We start from the raw sequence: 24,729 nt of genomic DNA, 5'->3' as shown, positions 1-24,729 counted from the left end.
AAAATTAACATGTAATTAGTAAATATATCAAGACAATAGTGAGGATGTTATGAGATGTGCATCAATAATGCACATGGACATTTAGTCAAACTCATTGTTTATTTTAATGCTATATTTCACATATATTGTATTAAATGTGACATCTTAGTTACAAATCGCTAAAACTATAATCAGTTTGTATGTTTGTATAATGCTGTGTATGAGTGTATGTATTTGCGTAATATGAATATATTATCTAATTAATTACCTCCCCTTTGTTTTGTTTTTACATAATCATTAATTTGAATATGTGTAAATATTTGCACTTTATCCACATAAGTAACGAATTTATCTCGGCTTTGCCTGCTATTAATTCCTTTTGACTTAACATCTTGCCAATAACATTGGTTTAATTAAAATGAACAATTAATATATATCTCAAAGGATCACATCCAGTAACATTAGGGATTACGGGACCTTACAAACGTGTGTCTGAAGGATACAGGTTACCAGTAATGGTAATTATGGAAAGTATGGTATAGGTCTGGATACAGAGACGGATTGTCTTAAAAATATAACAATATTTGTCTAATCCACAATAATGATATTTCCCTCATATCCTCAAAGATAGATATATAGCTGTTATAACCTCACAATCTTTAAAATAAGCAAGCCAAATGGAGAAACAGACACCAGCTCTCTTAATCATATCATTTTCTCACAAAGAACGGCACAGAACCTTAAAATAGCAAACTAATATCACATTCTAGGCCATTATACGAATGCAAACTGTATCCCCATCAACTGCTGCTGAAGGACATGATACGCGTCTGTTGTTAATTGTCATAGTAGACTACAATTCCACTCACCGCAATGTATCATTACTTTCATTCTACTCAATGTTATTTTACCTCCAATCTATTCCATGTTATGTTTGCTTTCATTCTTTATCATTTTGTCTTCCTTTCATTCTATTCCATTTAATTTTTACTTTAATTGTATTCCATTTTTATTTTACGTGGAATATTGGATACATAGAATAAAATGCAATGTGTTTGTGAGGCAAACAACATCAGTTAGATAAAAGCAGATCTAGATAATTACTGAAATAGTACGTTAACAGCAAAACTAGAATAAAAAGTAATTGGTATGTAAGCTAGCTATTACACTGGAAACTAACTAAATTTATCGAGAAATAATACATCGCGAGAATAATTCACCGCGAATAGGTTTCAAATACAAGTTAAGTTCAACTCCAGAAGTCTGGATCGCGAAATAAAAAAGGCGATATTCAACTTACACTTTACATGTATAGTATGTTTAATTTTATGTGCAGCCTGGATCATAGACAGAATGACGTAAAAATAACATTTCTTGTTTGAAACTTATTACAATCAACTACTCCGTCAAAATATTTGTTTAATCTTCAAATATAGACCCACATCGATACTGTAAATGCTGTTTGCATTAATTCAAAATTAGACTGTATTAAACTCTGACTCCTGAACGTCTGAAGTAATATAAACAGGGTCTGTATCTACCGAGCAAGGACGTATCACTTATAAATCCTTGGTAACGAGAAATAGCCTGGGATGTTAATAACACCAACCTACATGTATATAAACTGGAACATAGACATTCTAATTGGCCCACCTATTAGACAAGGCCCGGGAATTAAATCAATAAAACAAATTGTATCTCAAACTCACAACAGTCCAAATATAGGTCAGGAGGACAGTAGATCACCTGTCAGTCTATAAACATAATAGGGTTTAAAGGTGAGCTATTTATAGCGATAAATGCAATGACCTGTGACGTCCAGCAGGACATTTTAGCCACGCCGTTTATCTATATATTTACTTTTGGTGACGTCTATATATAGTAACTTGAACTGATTGTATCTGTAATACCCTATTGGTAGCCATTCACTACAATATTATCATTAACATTAGGAAAATTTTTAAATATAGTAACTTGACCTGGTTATATCTGTAAATGCATAGTTGAAACGTACAGTGATTTGTAGCAAACATTCCATGGGTATAGCCATCTGCCAAAATGTACAGATTTAATTACCAGTGTCTAAAAATAGTAACATGACCTACATATTTATAGCCATACTTTCACATAATTGAATCTTATAAAAGTATAAAATGCCGTCGGATTTATTCTTTTCAGAGCTAAAATTGCAACATACATGTCAATGATATACAGGGTGTTGTTTTTCATCCATCGTTTAACATATAGTACGAATGTAGTACAACACTAAATTTGATATTCTTAGAGCACGTGCTGTAGCTTAAAAACGCCTACCTGGACGACAATCGGTTGTAGGTGATGATTGGTTACCATAGCATCGTAGATACTCTAATGATGTCATTAATGATAATACTTAAATAACAGACTTTGATAAAACTTGATTATATGTTTAGCTAAATAGCTCGTCTTACTCATGGTAAAGATAGATATATAATATACAATATATACAATACATCGTTTGACATTTTACATCTGTAATCTATGGAACATATTTGGAATTATTTGCTTACATATTTCAAAACAAACAAAAACAATCACATTTATCAATTTATAGTTATATGTGCCGTATTTTTCATACTCACGAATCAAGATGAGCTTTTAATATGTTATTCATCACCAAAAATTACCAACTTTTTGAAAATTACAGTGCTTTCAATGCATAGGTTTTAATTTTACATGTACAAATAAGAGCTGAAAATGATTTGTGGCAGTACTGCCAAAAATCATTTATTTACATCAATAGTGAAGTGAAATGAGTACATACAGTGAGACCATGAAGCCAAATTGTGGTCTGCAATTTCATTACATATTTTTACAATGTTTTTAATAATTGTAAAGTGACTTCTGAAGGTATGTTTTCATTTAAACATATTTAAGGCATAAAAACAACAATTTAACTAACGTTTATAAGTCATCTGAAGCCATTTGAATGATTTTTACAGCTTTATTCATCAAACCTTATGGTTTTTAATAAATTAATGATGAAAAATAGCATGTCAAAATTATCGCTCAGTTACGGTACATATTTAACAATAAATCATATTAACAAAGTACAACGCGCGTGTTTACGAGTCGTCAGTAATTGTTCTACTGTAAGGAATACAATGTCCGTATATGACCTTTTGGCTTGGCCTATAAAACAGACATACTAGTTATAATATACAAATGGTTCCATCCATCTGCTCATAGGGGCAGTATATGAAAACAAAGAAATGTTATAAACAGGAGATTGGAGATGTTTTCGGATTATTAACCTTGGTGATACATGAATCACGAAGGCCATGCGAAGCGTTAAATAGTCTAGTGTGTCCTAAGTCTGCGGACATCTTTCTATAAGCGCTGATAACGATTTTTGTACATTCAATAGCATACTTGCATAATTCAGTAGGAGATCACCAAGTCGGTACGGTGTATAGTTATTACTACCTATAGTCTACATATGAAGGATATAGCCAACATTGACGTCTATCTCCCAGTGTCTTTGGTATGATGGGGAATGCAATTGCTGTGTGTATAGTCTATAATAGACTTCCATCGAATAGTGTCTTTGGTATGATAGGGAATGCATATATAGTCTATACTCAGAAGGAGTTTTCTTAATTTTAACAATTTAAATGTGAATTAGAATCAGCATGCTATGGCTTTGTCTGCTTTAGTACTATGAACATTTGTGGGAAACAGTTATACTAGTAAGGACTATATGTGCTTTTGCAGGTGTTTTGACATTGGAAGATAAATGAATAGATCATAAACGTCATAAATAATACATTACCGTTGGCTTGGAAAGTTGCTTATTAATTTCTGTATAATGCGAATGACGATAGATTTCAGTGATGTCTCGATTTGTCTCTTGTTTTATTCGTGCATTATGAAGAATATTTGAAAATTTGAATTAGTGTTTGATATTAATGTTTTGTGAATAGAATAAGATTTTTGACATATATCTGAGTAGTTATGTATATCCTGTCTCGTATGGTATTCTGATCATACAATTGACTTCAGCGTTTTGCGACACCGGTGATATCTACATCTTTGTAACTGATGCTTTAAAATAAACACAAAAAACAACTTACAGTGGTAAATTTAGGTGCGCTGTTTAAAGGCGCGATAATAATTTGGAATTTAGGCATAATCTAATTCCTCTGCTGTTTATTAATGTTAGATTCTATTGTAGAAAGTATTGTAACCATTTTATTAATCGCACCTATCATTAAATATTTCGGGATGCGTTCACCTTATCAGTATTAATCAGAGTAAACACATAACGATATAATTTAGGGTATAATATATAATGATAACAATAATACATTTTACCTACGTGTCGCACAGTTTTACACAACATATACAATTAAAAATTATTCTTCAGTAGTAAAAATATTTTTAGGCAAAATGCAGAAAATATAACTTTCAGTTTTTAAATCTTTCTTAAAAGTTCTATATGTCCTAAGGTTACATCCGTTTACATTTCTATTTTCATTCCATATTCTCGTGAACTGTGTCCTTCCTTCCTCCTCCCGAGTGTACGCCCATATATAGTATGTGTATTAGTGATATAACAGATCAATCGATATAAAGCCAATGAAGATTTACAGTATAAAGATATATACCATAAATTACAGTATAATACGGTATAGTATATCATATAAGTCTTTTTTTATCTATATAAGTAAATGGTTTACCTTTTTGTTCATGGTACTTATTCCTCTGGTATGTGTATGATGTAGTTCCTGAAGCACACACTTTAACGAGTGATGTTCACTGTAAATTCTGATCGTTGAAGATTTATACGCCTAAAGTTACTTCAAAGTTAATCTGATGGCCTTGATGCATTCAAGCATGATCCTTTTAAACATATGATGGACTTTTGTTTGTAATATTCATAAATTTCTACTTTCGTTTCTCCTATAAAATACACGTAAGAGAGTTAATGCTCCATTGGTCGACTCTGAGTAAATCTGTACTTTTACTATTTTTACCGTTATTAAGCTTCCGCCCAAGGTCATTTCAATCGTTATTTATAAAGAGTATTGTTAACATAACGTTTCAAACTTTAGATAGTTAAAACCTAGTGTAATACTAAATAAATAACTGAAACGATAATGTTTATTAAATACCAAAAATATCAGCAAAGGAACATTATCATGTTGCTATATCTGATAAGTATAACTCATAAAAACGAATAGGTGAATAATACTATTTTGTTCAAGCAAACCATTCTTTGGGATTCATGTTTAAACAGGTTCAAGGACACGGGTCTGATATAGGTATAAGAGGTAATACAAACATACAATAAACATTCCTCCATTCGAATTACCCAGTGACTACGTAAGTAGATAGACGACCCCCACATCGCCAGTGTCACCTTTCCCTAACAACGATACACCTGAGCGAGAATTACTTTTGGTTAACCAGGTGAAATTGTAATCTAAAAATAAACTTTAAGTTCGTCTTTTAAAAGGGAAACCCCTGTCTCCTTTATTTACGAATGTTTTCAGCTTGGTACTTACGGAATAATACACAACTCAGGTGCATTGGATCTACGCCAGAAAAAAAACATTTTATTAAAAAAAACATATTTAAGAAAAAACACACATTTATATTAGATATATTTGATCATCCTGTTCTATTTATAAAACATGCCATTATATCCGTAAATGGCCAGCATGTTCTTTTGTTATACCAATTTATGTTGTCCTAAACAAATACGCACATAGTGCATAATGCAAAAATGTCTCAAATGAATATGCTATAAAATACGCTACATTTGGTTGGTTGATTTATTGTATAAACGTCATATCAATTAACATTCAGTGCCAATTAAGGACGGTGTCCTATGTATGTGTTGTGTGTGTGAAGTGCGTGTGTCTTTTGGCAGTCTGCAGTTTGTTTGTTTCTGTGTCTCATTTACGTTAGATAACGAGCATCGGTACTTTTGTTAACATGTGAAACTTTTCCTCGGTTGTTAAAGATTAATTGGCGTGAGCTCTGTGCTTACATATAATGTTGTTTGTTTAAGTTTGTACGACATTCATAACAGGGATATTGCCATTTATCCTTGTCAACAACGGCAGTATGAATATTCTGTCAATATTTATCTTAATTCACAGCAACACACGTCGTCAAATTAAGCTTAATAGTATTGCCCTAATTGATTGATACAGTCAATACTTATTGTGAAGGACAAAACAAACAAAAAATGTTTACGACACATCTTCCGTATTTCAAAATAAATAATAAAATATTTGTTCTAATGTTAAGAATTGTTGTCGTTAATTGATTTTGTACAGCAAATTACTTAAATATTTACAAATGTATTCGACAAATAAAGAACAGTTTCTTTGACATCTATAACTAGAAAGTTACATTATTGTACAATGTTATGGGTTTTTTTTTTCTCTCTCAGTTTTTGATGTTTTAGCGAGTTATCATAATCAAGTAAATAATATACCAATCTTACCGATCATATGCAAACATTGCGGTTATTAGTTGAGTCGGTAAAGATATATTATTAGTTAAAAATGGATTTGCATTGTGTACTATGTAGAAATATATATTTATTTGTGATTATTAATGCTATACATTACTGACCAATTTTATTTGTGCACAGATATAATAATTGCAGACACTCGGCTTGTCTGGCTGTCGTGTGTACCACGTGGTATAATCTGAATTAAAACTTTGTAGTGTTATCTCATTGAAGCGTACCGCCGCCGCTACACTGCGCACCTTGTCCTCAGGTCAAACATTATGACTGTGAGATAGCTGAGAAAGCCCGCCAGATCCTAAGTACTGTATTCTAAGTACATTGTGCTAGAAGGATATATGAGGAAATCGCTGAATAGGTCCGCCAGATCCTAAGTACTGTTTTCTAAGTAAAATATGACAGTGATTATTTCAGGAAAGCGCTTAGCTCGCCCGCCAGATCCTTAGTACTGTATTCTAAGTACATTGTGCTAGAGGGATATATGAGGAAAGCGCTTAACACGCCCGCCAGATCCTTAGTACTGTAATCTAAGTACATTGTGCTAGAGGGATATATGAGGAAAGCGCTGAACACGCCCGCCAGATCCTAAGTACTGTATTCTAAGTAAAATATGACAGTGATTATTTGAGGAAAGCGCTTAGCTCGCCCGCCAGATCCTTAGTACTGTATCCTAAGTACATTGTGCTAGAGGGATATATGAGGAAAGCGCTTAACACGCCCGCCAGATCCTTAGTACTGTAACCTAAGTACATTGTGCTAGAGGGATATATGAGGAAAGCGCTGAACACGCCCGCCAGATCCTTAGTACTGTATCCTAAGTGCATTGTGCTAGAGGGATATATGAGGAAAGCGCTTGACACGCCCACCAGATCCTTAGTACTGTAACCTAAGTACATTGTGCTAGAGGGATATATGAGGAAAGCGCTGAACACGCCCACCAGATCCTTAGTACTGTATCCTTAGTACATTGTGCTAGAGGGATATATGAGGAAATCGCTGAGCACGCACGCCTGATCCTTAGTATTGTATCCTAAGTAAAATATGACAGTGATTATTTGAGGAAAGCGCTTAGCTCGCCCGCCAGATCCTTAGTAGTGTATCCTAAGTACATTGTGCTAGATGGATATATGAGGAAAGCGCTTAACACGCCCGCCAGATCCTTAGTACTGTATCCTTAGTACATTGTGCTAGAGGGATATATGAGGAAATCGCTGAGCACGCACGCCTGATCCTTAGTATTGTATCCTAAGTAAAATATGACAGTGATTATTTGAGGAAAGCGCTTAGCTCGCCCGCCAGATCCTTAGTACTGTATCCTAAGTACATTGTGCTAGATGGATATATGAGGAAAGCGCTTAACACGCCCGCCAGATCCTTAGTACTGTAACCTAAGTACATTGTGCTAGAGGGATATATGAGGAAAGCGCTGAACACGCCCGCCAGATCCTATGTACTGTATTCTAAGTAAAATATGACAGTGATTATTTGAGGAAAGCGCTTAGCTCGCCCGCCAGATCCTTAGTACTGTATCCTAAGTGCATTGTGCTAGAGGGATATATGAGGAAAGCGCTTAACACGCCCGCCTGATCCTTAGTACTGTAACCTAAGTACATTGTGCTAGAGGGATATATGAGGAAAGCGCTGAACACGCCCGCCAGATCCTAAGTACTATATTCTAAGTAAAATATGACAGTGATTATTTGAGGAAAGCGCTTAGCTCGCCCGCCAGATCCTTAGTACTGTATCCTAAGTACATTGTGCTAGAGGGATATATGAGGAAAGCGCTGAACACGCCCACCAGATCCTTAGTACTGTATCCTTAGTACATTGTGCTAGAAGGATATATGAGGAAAACGCTGAGCACGCCCGCCTGATCCTTAGTATTGTATCCTAAGTTCGTTGTGCTAGAGGGATATATGAGGAAAGCGCTGAACACGCCCGCCAGATTTAAAGTATATTACCCGTAAGTACAATATGACCGAGAATATTTGAGGAAAGCGCTGAACACGCAAGTCAGCATCAGAGCGTAGCATAGTAAACTATTATATCGGGTTATAACACCGGGAAGATACAGTCCCACATAAGTATAATGAAGACTTTTATGTATGGACATTTAAGGCTAAATCACACCTCAAAGAAAACTACCCTTAAGCATACAGGTACACCGGCGATAAGATTTTAAATACACAATATGCTATATTTAGGGCATACATTGACGTAAATGCTAATGTTTGTCTCATTTTCAAAATAATTTGAATAGACATTAAATTAACTGGCCTAGCTTCTAAGCATACACAATATACATTAACAGTTCATGTTTAATATGTATATCTATGGAAAACGCGGACTCTTAGGTAGTATACAATTACATGCTAAGTGGTTGATTCATAAACAACTTAAACATTTTAACATTTTTATAAAATTTCACTTAATGTTAAAAATAATTCTAATTTCATTTCAACTTCCGACGGTATAACATTTGCGCAATTTAGATTGAATGTTAAAAATGCATAATAGCTTTGCATTGCATAAATAGGGAGTTTTAGAAAATATACATGTATTTTGAAGGAAGTCGTTTGGTTATACAAGCAACGGAAAATATTACACATACATTTCACTCTGACATTACGCAGTATTTATCCCTTGCTTTGAACTTCAGTGACGTCATATTCATCATGATATCTATGCTGGTATATACCAATGACTGCACGTGATGCAAGCACGCGGTAACCGGGAGTCTCTTGTCTGATGTACGTTTATCAAACATGCGATGTACCTGCATCTGCTATAAAACTATGTGCATCTTCAGCGCGAGGAACCTCACGAACAAACATAATTACACGTGTAATAAAATCCACTAAAATCTACAAGACTCTCAAGAAACATAATTACACGTATAATAAAATCCACTAAAATCTACAAGACTCTCAAGAAACAAATATTCGTCAAAACTAAAAAAAAAAGTCAAATAAAAGTTGACGTTATGGAAATGTATGACGATAATGCCTGCTAACACAAAAGATCTTTAAAACTATGATTGTTAAGTTACATATAACTATAGTTATTATCCTAGGGATCGTGTACAGGTTTGTGGATTTGACCTTCAGCACAAAGTACCATACCTACTTCAAGTAAATGTATATTTTATGGAATTAACGGCCAAACAAAAATATTCTTTATAACTGCAATAAATGTAACCGACTACTAAGGTATTATACTCTATACATCCTTGAAAGTCGTGAGGCTTAAAGTTGAATAAAACGTCCATTACAAAAAACAACCATTCGTAATATAGCAACAGCAGCGATCACAGTCCATACACACATGTCACATCTTACAATACGCATTCTCTCTAAGTACCTCTGACTGCAATTATGATTATGCTCATCTATATAACACCATTGGTAAAAATGTCGACATGTATGTAAATGTCGCTGCACTTGTTTTCAATATGTATTTAACAGAATGAACAAGCTTTCAATTGTAATTGCATATGAAATAATACTAGGCACACTTCATTAAGTTGTAACCGAAGCAATGATACATAAGTTTCATTTACATTATAAATGTAGATTAGAAGGTCTTACCGTACACAACAGAGGCTGTCAGCACATGTAGTGCACTCGTCCTCATTGCACACGTTTTAAAACACTTGCTGACGACACTGACGTATCCCATGTAACACTGACGGACGGGTGTCAGGGCACATTATTGTGTTTGTAGACGAACGCACCTTATTCTCCGGCCCGTCACACATGAGCGAACTTCAGCTCTAAATGTCTATTGTAATATGTTTTATATTAGCTTACCTGCCAACAAATCTTCAGTCGTAACAAAACACAGGGAATGTATCTTTTATCCTTTTTACGTTTATTGAAACTCCGGGATATCACAGTTTATAATAAATCTCACAGACATTTTATTATCACATATGTTTATAACTTTAAAATGTTGGCGTTATTTAACTGTAACTTAACATATACAAAACAGTTTAGCCTACGGTTACATTATTACTCTCTCAGTCTTCGTTAAAAAATTCAAATTAATGTTTTTAAAAACAAAAATACGTTTCAAGATATTAAACTTCACTTTTATTATTTAGTATTCCAAGTACGCTGACGCTCCTACTGATCAATTGGTGTCTCTTTTTTAATTTCCATTAAAAAACGCATGAAATGTTTCTCATTTGAAGTTATGGTACTATTAAGTACTTTATAATCATGTTTTCGAGAAAAAAATACGCGTTAATTCAAATGTCTCGCAAATAAAATAAAATGTTAGTACTAAGCTTTTTGATCGCGACATTCTGTGATCGCGACATTATATGATCGTCAATATGCTGAAAATGGTGAGGCCAAGAAATTTTGTACATCAAGCGTTGTACAGTATAACGTTATAGAATATTTCGGTGTACAGCTCCAAACGTAAAATGTTGTGTTTTTTTTTTGTACCTGATAAATTATCATTTAGATTAATTAAGCTATGTAAACTATTGGATTTAGTTGTGACGTGTGATAGATAAAGGCCCCTTCACACTTGATGAAGACTTTACTACGCTCTCCACGACCTTCACGACCATTAAGGTCGTACTGAGATCTTCAAACTTTTTGAAAACCATTTTCAGTGTGACTTTTATAACGACACTGATACGCTCCGCGCACAAAAATAGCCTTGCGCCAAATTATTACCGTCAACGGTACGTTCTTAATACGAGTATACCACGACAATCCATGCTGTAAGTACGATATTATACGACTAGTCCCGGATGCTGCTATGCTCTGGAAGATCGCATCACGCTAGTATTCCGCTGCTTCCACGAGTATCACGTTTGCGCTACGTTATTTCCACAACTTTGTCAGGACCGACCGCCGTTTATTATATATACGATGTCTTTGAGCCTCCTCTCTCAGTTATATTCTTTGCTGAGGAGGAAACATCTTAAAATGGGAAAACAAGCTTTGATGCACCTTGCGCTATTACAAGGTATATTTGAAGTCAGGATGTGAGTTGGTCACAGGCTTAAGCCAGGTTAAGGCTCGTGAGGGTCTTGTCGTGAAAGCGTACCATGGTTCTCTCGACCGTAGTAAGAACGGGAATTTCCGTAGGAGGCGCGTAGCTTAGACTTAATGCTATCGAAGTTAGAACGTAGTCTTCGTAGTGCAAGCGTCAAGCGATCAAAGTTCAAACGCCAGACAGACCAGCGTAGGGAGTGCTGCATCATAGTTTTGACGACCACGCCACTCGAGTCCTACATGTACGTTTCTTCTACGCTGCAACCGCTTCCACTACGCTCCGACCACGACCTTGATCCGATGTCACTACGACCCTAAAACACCACGACCTTGCTACGTAAATTTTGAACATGCTGTAACGATCTGTCACGATCTATGTACCTGATTTTCTAGGTCGTAGCTCGGTCTTCGTCCTGTGTGGAGGGATTATTACGTACGGATATTATTCAAAGAGATATGTACCGTATTGATCACATTTTTATCACAATTTAACTTTGGATGATACCATACTAGGTTACCTATTTTATATTTTGACTGCACCAGAACCGTCAACATCAAGAAACATGGCGTTATTTCAGTTTAAAGTAAATACTTGAAATCACCAAGACTAAAATTTTGTGTTCCAAATACCACGATTTCATTATCATTATAATTATCTATATCTATAATCAACATATCAAAAACAATAAATGCAGGTTGATAAGGATTCTGCATCATTACAAAATGTGTAGCTTTTTCCAATTTCATCACGGGTCACATTATGTGGACTCGACTGTATCTTCAATATAAAACAGGGTCAAAGAAGTAATATCAACAGGATTTTCAAGATGACACAGGATCCCATCAAACGTAAGTCTGTAGGATACGAATATTTCAAACGGTAAATATGGGACATAGAAGTAATTCCAACAGTGTGAACAAAAAATGTCAAATTTTCAAGGCGATCTGCACCTTTATCAAGACACACAAAACGAACACGATTACATAAAATGACACGAACAGTAAAACGGGACAATGAAAGAAAACTATATAAAACACCTACTCAAAGATATCTATTGTTTGTTGATCTAGTGAGTAACTTAAACAATCCCAGTCGCAATATATATTTTTTTCTATTCCGTTATTGTTATATATAATATATAGCGTGTATGACAGAGTATCAATACGTTAAGATTTCTTGCAATTTGCATTTCCTCTCTGTATTTCTCAACGTTAGATAAATGTAACCAGTATCAGTCGTACGACTTTGCTAGAGTTCAAACAACTTTCATTAACGGGAGAGTTTCTGACGCAAGCACTATCATTCCTCTGAGAAACAAAACTCCATGAAAGAGGAGTTATACGAATCCAGGGATTATCTGAAGTCAGCGTTAACGGTCTGGTGATGGGTTCTAGGGACCAAATAACGACGTTGCACTTAGAGGTATTTATTCTTCTAACTACAAATGATATTAACTTAGTCACCCCTGAATATGCATGATGAATTGTTCCAAGCTTTGTATTAGAAGAGTTAAAATGTGTCTTCGGGGGTGAATGAGTAAACATTAACATTACCAATACTGGACAGGACACATAGCTATACTGAGACTGACGTCCTATGAAGTGTAACGGAGAATAAGCTTTAAGATTAATGACTATTTCTGTAATTATAATTGTTGTGACAGTATATGATACAGTATAAATGTTGACAACAAGTCCCTCTTCTATGGGTCCTCAAAACTTATCTAATTTAATGACATTTAATGGCAGATTTCTGGTACATGATAATATATCCTCTACACCAGACTCAAGTTCTGTACATACTTTATGAATATAGCTATTGATTGTAATACTACCTCAGGTTGTTAATTAGCCTTGAAAACATAAATTGGTCGACATTTTTCCAATGTCTATCCAGTTCATTCTTAAAACATTTTAAGTTCTTAGCACAAACAACACTCTCTGGTAAGTTGTTCCACACCGCTGCTGTACGTAGTGAGTGGGTGTACTCCGTCTGGTCCCGGAGATTTATTAACATTAAGATTTAATAATGCTTTCTGAGTTTTTTCATTTGTAAATATCAAGTTTCCCATCTCTGTTCTGATACTTTTTTTGTGGAATTTACGGAATATCACCATATGTATGTATTTTCACAAAAAATAGTTTATAAGAGGCCCTCCAGCCAGGGTCATTTAAGGACGATCTATCTGTTGCGAGTATGAAGTAAATGTGTGTTTTGGGAGACTGTAGTATGATTGTGTTATGTGTATGAAGTACATGCGTGTTTCTGGAGACTGCGGTATGTGTTGTGTGTATGGAGTACATTCGTGTTTTGGGAAACTGCGGTATGTTTGTGTTGTGTGTATGGAGTACATCCGTGTTTTGGGAAACTGCGGTGTGTTTGTGTTGTGTGTAATGAAGTACTTGCGTGTTTTTGGGAGAATGCGGTATGTTGATGTTGTGTGAATAGTGTAACATGTGTGTTTTTGGGAGACTACGGTTTGTTTTGTATCATGTGACTTGACATACAAAACAACGAATTTGAATTGTACTTTTTTCATTACTGGGGGAAATACCCTAATATATCGATACTGCATATATTATTTTTAAAATATGTTATTTATAAACTACATTATTTATAAAATACGTAATTAAAAAAATTATTTATAAAAGATATTAGTTATGAAATACGTTATTTATAAAATATATTATTTATAAAATACATTATTTATGAAATACATTATTCATAAAATACATTATTTCAACAAAATATAGACGTTGATTGGTTGTTTTAAACTTTTACATCACCATTTTCATATACGTGAAGGATGACTCAGGATATCTATTAAAATATAGTTTTATGTATTTTGCAGTTAGTAATGTTTTATTGTCATCTTTTTATGTTTTATCAAAAGTTTCATAAGAGAAAATAAGCGAGGATTTTATAATAATAAATTTAGTTATGTACATTATAACAAACAAGTTACCAAATCAGTTCAAATTGTCTTATTTGGAAGAAATGAACACATATTTGGGACATATATGGTTGATAAATGAAAGATTAGACGTTTCATGTTTTAATTGTAACGTAAACAGATGTGCCACTTGAGTGAGTGTTTTCATTTATTAAGAAATTGGTTTATATATATATATATATATTACGAAAAAAGAGCTAACGTAATGTATTATATGGTAACCTTATGGTTAACCAACTAACAATGAATTTTCCTAAGGGAATTAATTTCATCACGATTTATTTTCGCGGTCGATACCTCCATAGCCCTACTTTACCTGTATACTATGTTTTTACGCGTTTATTTAATTTTGCGGTCGATACCTCCATGGTTTTACTTTACCTTAATATTAAATGTTTTTACGTTTTTATTTATTTTCGTGGTCGATACCTCCATGGTTCTATTTTACCTGCATATTAATTGTTTTTGTGTGATTTATTTAATTTCGCGGTCGATACCTCCTTGATTCTACTTTGCCTGTATATTTTCGTCGATGTTTTATTGCCTGTAGAATACGCGAAATCAAATGTCGCGCGTTAATAAGTTAGTTTACAGCAGAACGTCTATAGAAATGATATATGATAGGAGAGGACAAAGGCTATGTCTAATGTCTTATCCTACTGACATATTAAAATGTTGTTTTAGATTGTAATAGTTAATAACAATTTCTTTCACTTTGATACTTTCACATCTGTAACCTTGACCGTTAAACAAATATATAAAATGTAATTACCGGCTATGTCTGATGTCCATTCCTATTGACATATTAAGAAATTGAAACTATATACACATATAAATATAAATGTGACTATTGCATAGTTCAATAAATCTTGTAGGTAATACGTGGAAAACATTCCACATAACATAGTATTAATATATGTCCAATCCTATCGACGTATTAACACGTTGTTCTCAACAAAATACTGGGAAATCGAAACTAAATGACACATTATATAAATGTGACTATTGCGTTAATTTTCTGTAGGCAATACGCGGAACACATATCATCGTATTATATAACATACAATGTATGTGTTTTAAAATATAATCGTTATTAACCAACTTCTTTTTATGTTATTTCTGTCACATTTGTGACCTTGACCGTTACACAAAGGTGTAAAAGACCATTACTAGCTTTTTTCTCTTGTAAAAACAAAACAGCTCATTTGTATGTGTGATTTCAGGTATGCATCTTAACATACATAAGCAATACCAAAACTACAATTTTACAGTGCAGAACTTCTGTGTTCTACCTAACGTTTATAAGGCATAATATAGCTATGTTTTTCTGTCCACTTGAAAGATTTATTTCCACAGCTTTATCCATTAAACCTCATTCAATAGATCGCTGGAGAAAATATCAAATATTCGCACAGTAATGTCATATACAATATATATATTTTATTTTGTTCAATTTATATTAACATACCTAGAACTCACTGTATGTTCGGAATATCCATCACTGATACTTGGTGGTGAATGTTTGTAGGTTTCCGATAATCACAAATTAACAAACGAGAAAACAGTTAAAGTGCTGATACAATCATTACAAGTTTACGTTAAAAATTAAAAAAAAAAACATTGTATATGCTATAGTAATACTATACTATATGTTATTGGTAATTGTGTTTTAAACTATTTTCGACTCTTTGATATAAAGAATATTTATCGTGATAAATTGTAAATATTTCTATTTTTGATAGCATCAGTTTTATACTTAATAGTGTCTCGTGAGCCTTATATGGCCGGATGTTGATACTTGTTTTATGTCATATCATTGTATATGGTTGATCGTTTTATGTATATATTAACACGTGACACTTAATTAAAATATTAATTAATTACTATTGATTGGTAGCTGTTGTATGTGTAACTATCTCATTCTAAAACATCTATAGTGGAATGCATTTAAATAGACATTTGATGTATTTTTAATCTGCTTAATCGGAAATGAATTATTATCGCTTTTCAAGCGAATTAATTGTCTTTGTTCCTTATATTGAAATCTGGAGAACCGGTCAGTTCTCTGCAGGACTTTCCTATTACCGTGGTCCACTATAACAATCATAATGAGGTAAAAACGGTATAAAGCTAGTATATTAATAATCCGAAATAAAAGGCCAAAATAAATTCAAAGTAAAATCATAAATAACATAATACTAACACAACGTGTTTGTCTTCATGTTTGTTTACATCTATTGTGCAAATAGGTATGAAATCTCTATAACAAATACGTGATGTTCGGACTTGAGCAAGTCTGTATGAGATGGTTACAGCAGGCGTTACGCTGGAGTAAGTCTCGGAGTAAGACGACAGTGCTGGACAGGCCGCCGTGGTTTACCCTGGTTAACCAGCATCGTGTGTGGATGAGTAAGTAAGCTGTGAGCTGTGCTACAGGACTGTCAACATAGAGTTCACCGCCGTGCACAGCGGTGATAGGGAGTAGATGTATGATTTCTACTCACTAGCAGTAAACGTGAAAGAGGAAATATGAATGAAAACAGAAGGACAGAGGGAGGAAAAAAAGCTCAGTTTTGACTGACCTGAATACCGTAAATGAAGGTCAGATGATGCTTCCTACGAAGTGTAGCGGAGAAAGAGGAGAAAACAGAGGAATGGAGGGAGAAACAATCACACCTGTGACGGGCTGAGGAGTAGGGCGGAGTAATGTCTCCACCAGTCGTGGAGAAAAACTGAAAAATGGAGGGACAAAAGGAGAAAGACCATGTCAGTCTTGGCTTATAGGGCATAAGAATAGCATAGAATAAGAAATGTAAAGATGGAGAGACAGAAGAGGAAATCATAGCAGTGGTTAGTTTGGTCAAAGGGAGTAGAGAAAACTAATGTTTTCTATATGTAATGGAGAAAGAGAGAACTAGAGAAAAAAGGAGGGATAGATGGATCAGCAAACGCAGAGGGAGTAGGAAAGCATTTTGCATCCAACAATATAAAATTAATTGTTTCGTACCAGACATGGTTACACTATGGGGAATTATGTTACATATTTATGGCTTACCTGCAAAAAAAAGGAGGAATAGGTTACAGATGGAAGGAGGGAAAGAGGAGCGTGGGGCAGTTGTTAATTTTACTTGTATGATAACCAATCTTAATACCATCACAGAAACGAAATATGATTGAATGTATAAAAATTATCATCCATCGTCACCATACTTTTGTTGTTGCATTTTGTTTTTTTATGTTTGAGACACACAAACTTTTTAGTCATTAACTTAGTATAAGAAGGCTTGGGTGTTATCCCGACATTAATGTCCACATTATGCATTTTCATGGCCGTGGCAAACCATAGTCTATAATGGTGGTATGCATAGTTTCTGCTGCTGCTTATATTACAAGGAGATATAACACATATATACCGCATGTCTCCTAAAACATACAGACACATCGCAGCACATAGCACATATACAAAATCGCCCTTTAATACTATGGCTATTACTACGATGTTTATCTAATAATTCAAACCAAACCGCATTATGCAATATGACTTGTAGTATTTTGCTATTAAATACGATGGCGATTGTACCATTGATTAATTTAAAACCATCCAATAAGTCGTGTAACAATGTTTAACCCGAGTGTACTCGGATAGTTATAAAAACTTAGTAATACTTATGAGATACATATTAATGAGGTTTCGTGTGTAGTGCTCCCCCACAGTATATATACGTTGTATTTACGTTAGTTGAGTGTTAATCGATAACTCACATGTCCATGGTTTAATAATTAACACCTTTAGATCTAGGCAGATTTTTTATCATCATATATGTTCCGTGATTGTAAAACCTCCCACGATTTGACCGATTTATCCAACATGCATTGTCAGCGTAAAACCTCCCACGATTTGACCGATATAATCCACCATGCATTTTTAGCGTAAAACCTCCCACGATTTGACCGATATATCCACCATGCACTGGAATCTGTGGAAGGTGAGATCTATAGAGACATTTCCTACCAATAACAGACAACGACTATTTAACTTCAAACAAGCCATTGATTTTATACAGGGAATCGCGGTAAAGCATAGTTTAAGCATTTCGAACTAGTATTCTAAATTTCACTCACAAACAAAACCAATATTGTACTGTGTCTTTACTACTTTATATTTTCAAATTCAAAATACCACAAGTCGAGAATACGGATAATTAAACCTAATTCAGGATTAGGGTTAGTTTTTGTTTTAGCTTTTGGGTAAAAGGGTTAGTGCTGTGGTTAGAACAGGGTTTAGGATAAGGGTTTAAAGCAATACGATTTTGAAAGATACCCATAGGAACTTCTTTTATATAAACTGGACGACTGGACTGGAGCCGTGAAAATTATACAAAGTCATACAAAGGAACACGTATTGATTAAAAAAAAACTAACATTCTAAATATACGGTTACCATTACAAAAGCGAAATAAATATTGGTTTTTTGTCTTTAATATTTTGATTTTATATATTCGCGAATTCAGGATATCACAAAAACAAATATATATTCTAATCCTGGAAGCAATATTATTTATTATCATAACATTATTTTCTCGGATTAAGATGAAACACAAATATTAATTATTACAAAAAGAAATATATCTGAACGCAGTTACAGCGAAAAGGAAAATCATTAAATGAAATATATTTTTGCTCGTCGGAATTAAAACATTTATCAATGGCTATAAATCCAAGTATCTGTCCTAGATTATTGACAGAATATTTTGACATTGAACAGACTAATTATGATTTCAAAGAGGCAGGTAAAATCTATCAGCGTATCACACCAATATTGAGCTAATATCTGTTCCCTGTATTGAGGCAGAAATCCCCGTATAGCGAATTAGTATTAGTCAGTAATACAACACTGGAAAGCATTCCTTAGGCGTCTTTTGTGTGATAGGTAAACACATACATTGCAATCATCGTCTGGAGAACAATGGACTAATGTGACCACAACTTGTTATTAATAACGCATGCACTGGTCAATAACTTCCTCAGGAAGACAGATTGAACATTATATGCAAAAGAATCAACTGCTAGTATCAAACCAATTCAGAACAAAGGTCCGCAGCGAGATAAGATAGAATCGTAATGTTTGTGGTTATTTGTCATAGAGAAATTTGAGATGTTCTTTGTTGTTATATAATTGTATATTTTACCTATAGATGTGTTGATCAGTTTAAAATCTACCCTAAGGCATTGTGGTCTTATTTTTGTGGAGTGACCACCAATTACATATAGTATTCACATGTCAAAGTGTTTATAACCTTCCTTGAGGCAATGGTGTCATCGATAAGCTTAAGTAGATATATTTCATATCAAACTGTCGATATATTGTCAAGTCGTTTAATTGTGATAATATCTTTATGCTATTAATCTTGATTACATCCGGGTTTACCTATTGGACAATGGTCATTTTATTATAAAAAAAACCATGTCTGATTTATGAACATCAGTTGGATTCCCAACCTTCAAGGCGGTCACTACGGATATTTCTTGGATTACCAGATAGTGAACTGTGTGTGAACATTATTCAAATTCGGAACTTTTATAAGGTGGATCGCCATCTACGGACAACTAATTCGGTGTCTACATATTGGATTACCAATACGAGTGAACTTTCATTTTATTTCTATGTAATGTGCCACATATGTTGATATGTGGGAAAGAAATACAATACATGAGAAAATCAAATTCCACTTGAATACTTCGTTTTGTGTCCTGTGATTTATATAATTACCAACGGTCCGAACTGAACCTAAAACAACACACATTTTCTTTATTAAAATTGGTGAGAGAATTCGGAGTAACTTGCCACAGGTAAGCCAAGTTACGCACAAGATCCCCGGGAACCTCAGCGAGACCCCAACCTTGGAGCACCAAGACTGTTGCCACAAATTTGCTCCGCATTTTAACTATGGATACCACATATCGAAACAACACGTCGCACCAAAGATCATTTCCCTCAGCGACACGAACAACGCTCCTACCAAATCTACCTTTCAACCGAAGATGGACACGTTCACCTGACGAAGCCTGTCAAACAACGGCTACAAGGCACCAGGGACCCCCAATGTCATCAATCGGTCCAAAATCGTCGCCTCGGAATCAGTGTTTTAGATGTGGTAAGTGGGTATTCCATAGTTTTCAAGAGCACGTTAATATCTCTTGTCAGGCAAAATCAGCCCAATGTTTCAAATGTGGCAAATTCGGACATTTTTCACGGGCTTGTTTTTCAAAGCGCCCAATTTCGGACCAATCAAACCAAAATCATAAATCAAAAAGTAAATTTCATAAAAGCAGGGACGCAAAACGCATGTCAGAGTTCATCTCGCGAAAATCAATAGTATGTGAATTTCCATTTTCGGACCTTTCTGACTCAGAATTCACAAAAATGAACAAAAGAAATCAAATTCAAGTACAAATTGTACCACAGATCAAAAGCAAAATTGGCACAAATGAAAACGAGCTGGAAATTAAAGAGCTCAAAAACACCAATGACAATCTTGAAGCTGAAAATGAACGCTTGAAATCAGAACTAAACGAGAATCAAACTTATACCAATGAGCTAAGAGTCAGCTTTGCAGAAACTTATAATTTGTACCAGAGTGAACATGAGCGTTTAAAACGGGAGAATGCATATTTTGAAAAAAGAAACGACGATAAATCTGGTCAAATAGATCGTCTCGAAAAAGATATAACAAAATACAAGGAAACAATCGCTAATCTTGAAAGCAAGATTCAGAATTTTGAAAGAGAAAACTTCGCTTGTAAATTTTCAAATCTCTCGACAAAATTGTCAAAATTACGCACCTCCCAAACATAACCAACCATTTCGGCCAAATCGAAGACGAGGAAATTTTGGAAATCAATTCGGCTATTATTAAATTTTTAGCGGTTTTGCTTAACCCATGCTTAAGCTAATTTTACTTCTAGATTTGAAGAAGTAAATGAAATTCAATGACAGTCTCTTGAAAACAACAGTATCCACTTATATTACATGTGTGTTAATTTGATGGACAATCTATTGAATGAACGTTATACAGTTGAGAAAAGCCTAGGTGTATTTAGATTATCAACACTAACTTGTTTGACAAATAATTTAGACTCTGGGACAGAGTCTTCCTGAGCGAGAAGGAAGTTGTCATAGAGAAATTTGAGATGTTCTTTGTTGTTATATAATTGTATATTTTACCTATAGATGTGTTGATCAGTTTAAAATCTACCCTAAGGCATTGTGGTCTTATTTTTGTGGAGTGACCACCAATTACATATAGTATTCACATGCCAAAGTGTTTATAACCTTCCTTGAGGCAATGGTGTCATCGATAAGCTTAAGTAGATATATTTCATATCAAACTGTCGATATATTGTCAAGTCGTTTAATTGTGATAATATCTTTATGCTATTAATCTTGATTACATCCGGGTTTACCTATTGGACAATGGTCATTTTATTATAAAAAACCCATGTCTGATTTATGAACATCAGTTGGATTCCCAACCTTCAAGGCGGTCACTACGGATATTTCTTGGATTACCAAATAGTGAACTGTGTGTGAACATTATTCCAATTCTGAACTTTTATAAGGTGGATCGCCATCTACGGACAACTAATTCGGTGTCTACACGTTGGATTACCAATACGAGTGAACTTTCATTTTATTTCTATGTAATGTGCCACATATGTTTGATATATGAGAAAGAAATACAATACAAGAGAAAAGCAAATTCCACTTGAATTCTTCGTTTTGTGTCCTGCAATATATACTCATTACCAACGAACCGAACCCTCAATAACACAAACATTTTCTTTATTAAATATTAATGAACATTTTTTATCCGTACGCTAATTAACATGGGCTATGGAAATACAGGTAGCGACATTTATTGCTTCAACATTTCGTCAGAAATTATAAACATTGACATTAATGAAAAGCAATTCTGAAAGTAATTTAAACTGCATGTGGGCGAGTGAAATTTAATGAGAAATATGCATCATCTTATCAGAAGGAAAACAAAACTTCAGATTGCTTTAAGATAGTTTTTGTTGCCAATGAAGAATAAATAGATATAAAAATACCCGTATAATCCCAATTCTCGGTTAATTGTTGGTTCCTGATTTTACACTGCACTGCGACACTTCCGCCAAGAAAACGCCATTTAAGATTGACTTAGTGGCTGGAACCATCTCTTGCAGGTGATATCACGTCACAATAGATATATACATCAGTCATAGTCTCCATGGAAACGCTGTGCCTAATCTGACTGAGTCACTTTGTCTGTCATGTACTTATCACACATTGGTAGATGGCACATACTGGTGTTTTCCAATAAATTGTAGATGTCGGATTCATCATAGATTAACACATAACAAGCAAAAAGTCTTACTTGTCTATTACAAAATCATCCATGGATCGGTTGATCATTCTTTACGTTCTATTAACAATTAAGGTCAATTAAGCACAACCTCTGCTGCACTTGATGTGCTTATTCTTTTTTTGGATGTTCGGGTTTTGTCCGACAGTAATCTCGTACCAATGTTTTAACGAGTATCATTTCAGGGTATGGTATTTAATATCATGACGTGCATATTACGTGGTATGGATAATTAACACAATGACACTACGTTGTCTAAATATAGCAATGAAGTCGCTGTCCATCAATGATATCAATATTCAAACAGTTATACAACATCAAAATATTTTTATTAAAATGTCATACATCACATTTACCGTATATGTGACATACAAAGTCATGACAAACAGGAATAGAGTTTACAATACGTATGTGGGCACAATCTTTGATACGAGCCTCTATTAAAAACAATATTTCTACATGTATGTGATCAAAATATTTTTCATAGCCTTTGTATTCCAACATGCACCGTACACAGTACTTAACTTTGATACTGATATTGACCCTAACATTTTACTCCTGTATTCCTTCTGATTGTGATTTATTAAAGGCCCACTACCGTTCCGGAGGAAAACATAAAGGTTTCTTAAAAACATTAATAACATCAGAAAATATATATCAATGGCCTAAGATGAGGTTACAACACCAAACATATGCAAGATTTCCTGCGTAATGTTTGATAACAGTGGAGAGTTATTTCGCTGTTTTGTCGTCTGGCGCAGTGATAGTCAACTACCGCGCGGTATTTAGAACGACGGCGGGAAACATAAGACGACCCGCGTTATGAAAATTAACATTTTATTTATTTCAATCAAATTGTTCAGAATGTAATGACAGGTGTAGTATTAACGGTAAGTTAATAACTTTAGCGACTATACAAAATTATCGATCTCGTTTTACTTTCCCATTTAAAAATTAAAAGCCGTTTCGGAAAGGTAGTGGGCCTTTAAAACAAACTTAAGTCAATACATTTTCTACTAATGTAACTTATGCAGACAAAATGATGTCAATTGATTTTTACGTGAGTTTGTTTCAAGAAATCTAGTTAGGATTTAACACAAAATTTATTACATGTACATGATAATGTTTGTTTTTAATTAGAAGTGCTACAGCTAATGTCTTTGTTAATTCAGAGTGAAGCTGGCATTACGGTTAAAGAAAAGAAACGTGCATATGCCTTAATTACCCGCCTACACATGCATTCTTTATTTCGTATTTTATTGTGAAGCCTGGATCTTGACCAAACACATCGAGTCAGTTATGTAGGTGGCGCCTCCACTGGAATGTTCCGGGAGATGATGAGGCCACATTACTGTAGCGGATCACAGAGTGCAGCACTATCAGAGACGAAATATACCGAAAGGACGCTTCTTTGGGACTGAAATGTTCACGATGTGGTGCTACTTGGGGCCAAATGATATACCATGTGCAGCAATAATTGTCATTTGTCGCCATTCAGAGCAAGTTCCATGCATAGTCTACGGACTCGTGACTTTGGATCAAAATGAAAACGAGAGTCAGTTTAGATAAACAGAACAAAAATAGCATTAATTTTGTCATATTATCATAAATGGAACTTAATTAATTGACAAGATGTCTTGAAAATCGTAAATCATATATCAGTTTCAGAAATTCTAAACAAATGAATTTAGTCATATTATAGAATATACGTTAAGCATTGATGTCACTTTTTAATTTCATCGGGGTATGATAGAAATGTTGTTTGCAAACTGTGTGAGTCGACAATCAGAAAGCAAGATTTGGTATGAAAATAAAGAAAAATAAATTATTTTGTCGCAAATGTTTTAATTTTC

At 34.3% G+C, this 24,729-nt stretch overlaps 1 protein-coding gene across 3 annotated transcripts in view; it reads right to left on the bottom strand.

The window, feature by feature from the left end:
- LOC138309869 (uncharacterized) overlaps positions 1 to 24,729 on the bottom strand; it is a 115,240-nt gene that overhangs the window by 54,092 nt on the left and 36,419 nt on the right. Inside the window, exon 1 of one of the 3 annotated variants that reach the window (XM_069251116.1) lies at positions 10,090 to 10,225. The exons of the other annotated variants lie outside the window; for them this stretch is intronic. The gene's annotated coding sequence lies outside the window, so the exon portion shown is untranslated. Of the gene's footprint in view, positions 1 to 10,089; positions 10,226 to 24,729 lie in introns of those variants that run through there. 3 annotated transcript variants of the gene reach the window in all.

This window comes from Argopecten irradians, chromosome 15 (genome assembly GCF_041381155.1).
Source record: "Argopecten irradians isolate NY chromosome 15, Ai_NY, whole genome shotgun sequence".
NCBI classification, from domain to species: domain Eukaryota; kingdom Metazoa; phylum Mollusca; class Bivalvia; order Pectinida; family Pectinidae; genus Argopecten; species Argopecten irradians.
The sequence above is the reverse complement of the archived record's forward strand: the minus strand, read 5'-3'. Positions and strand labels throughout refer to the sequence as shown.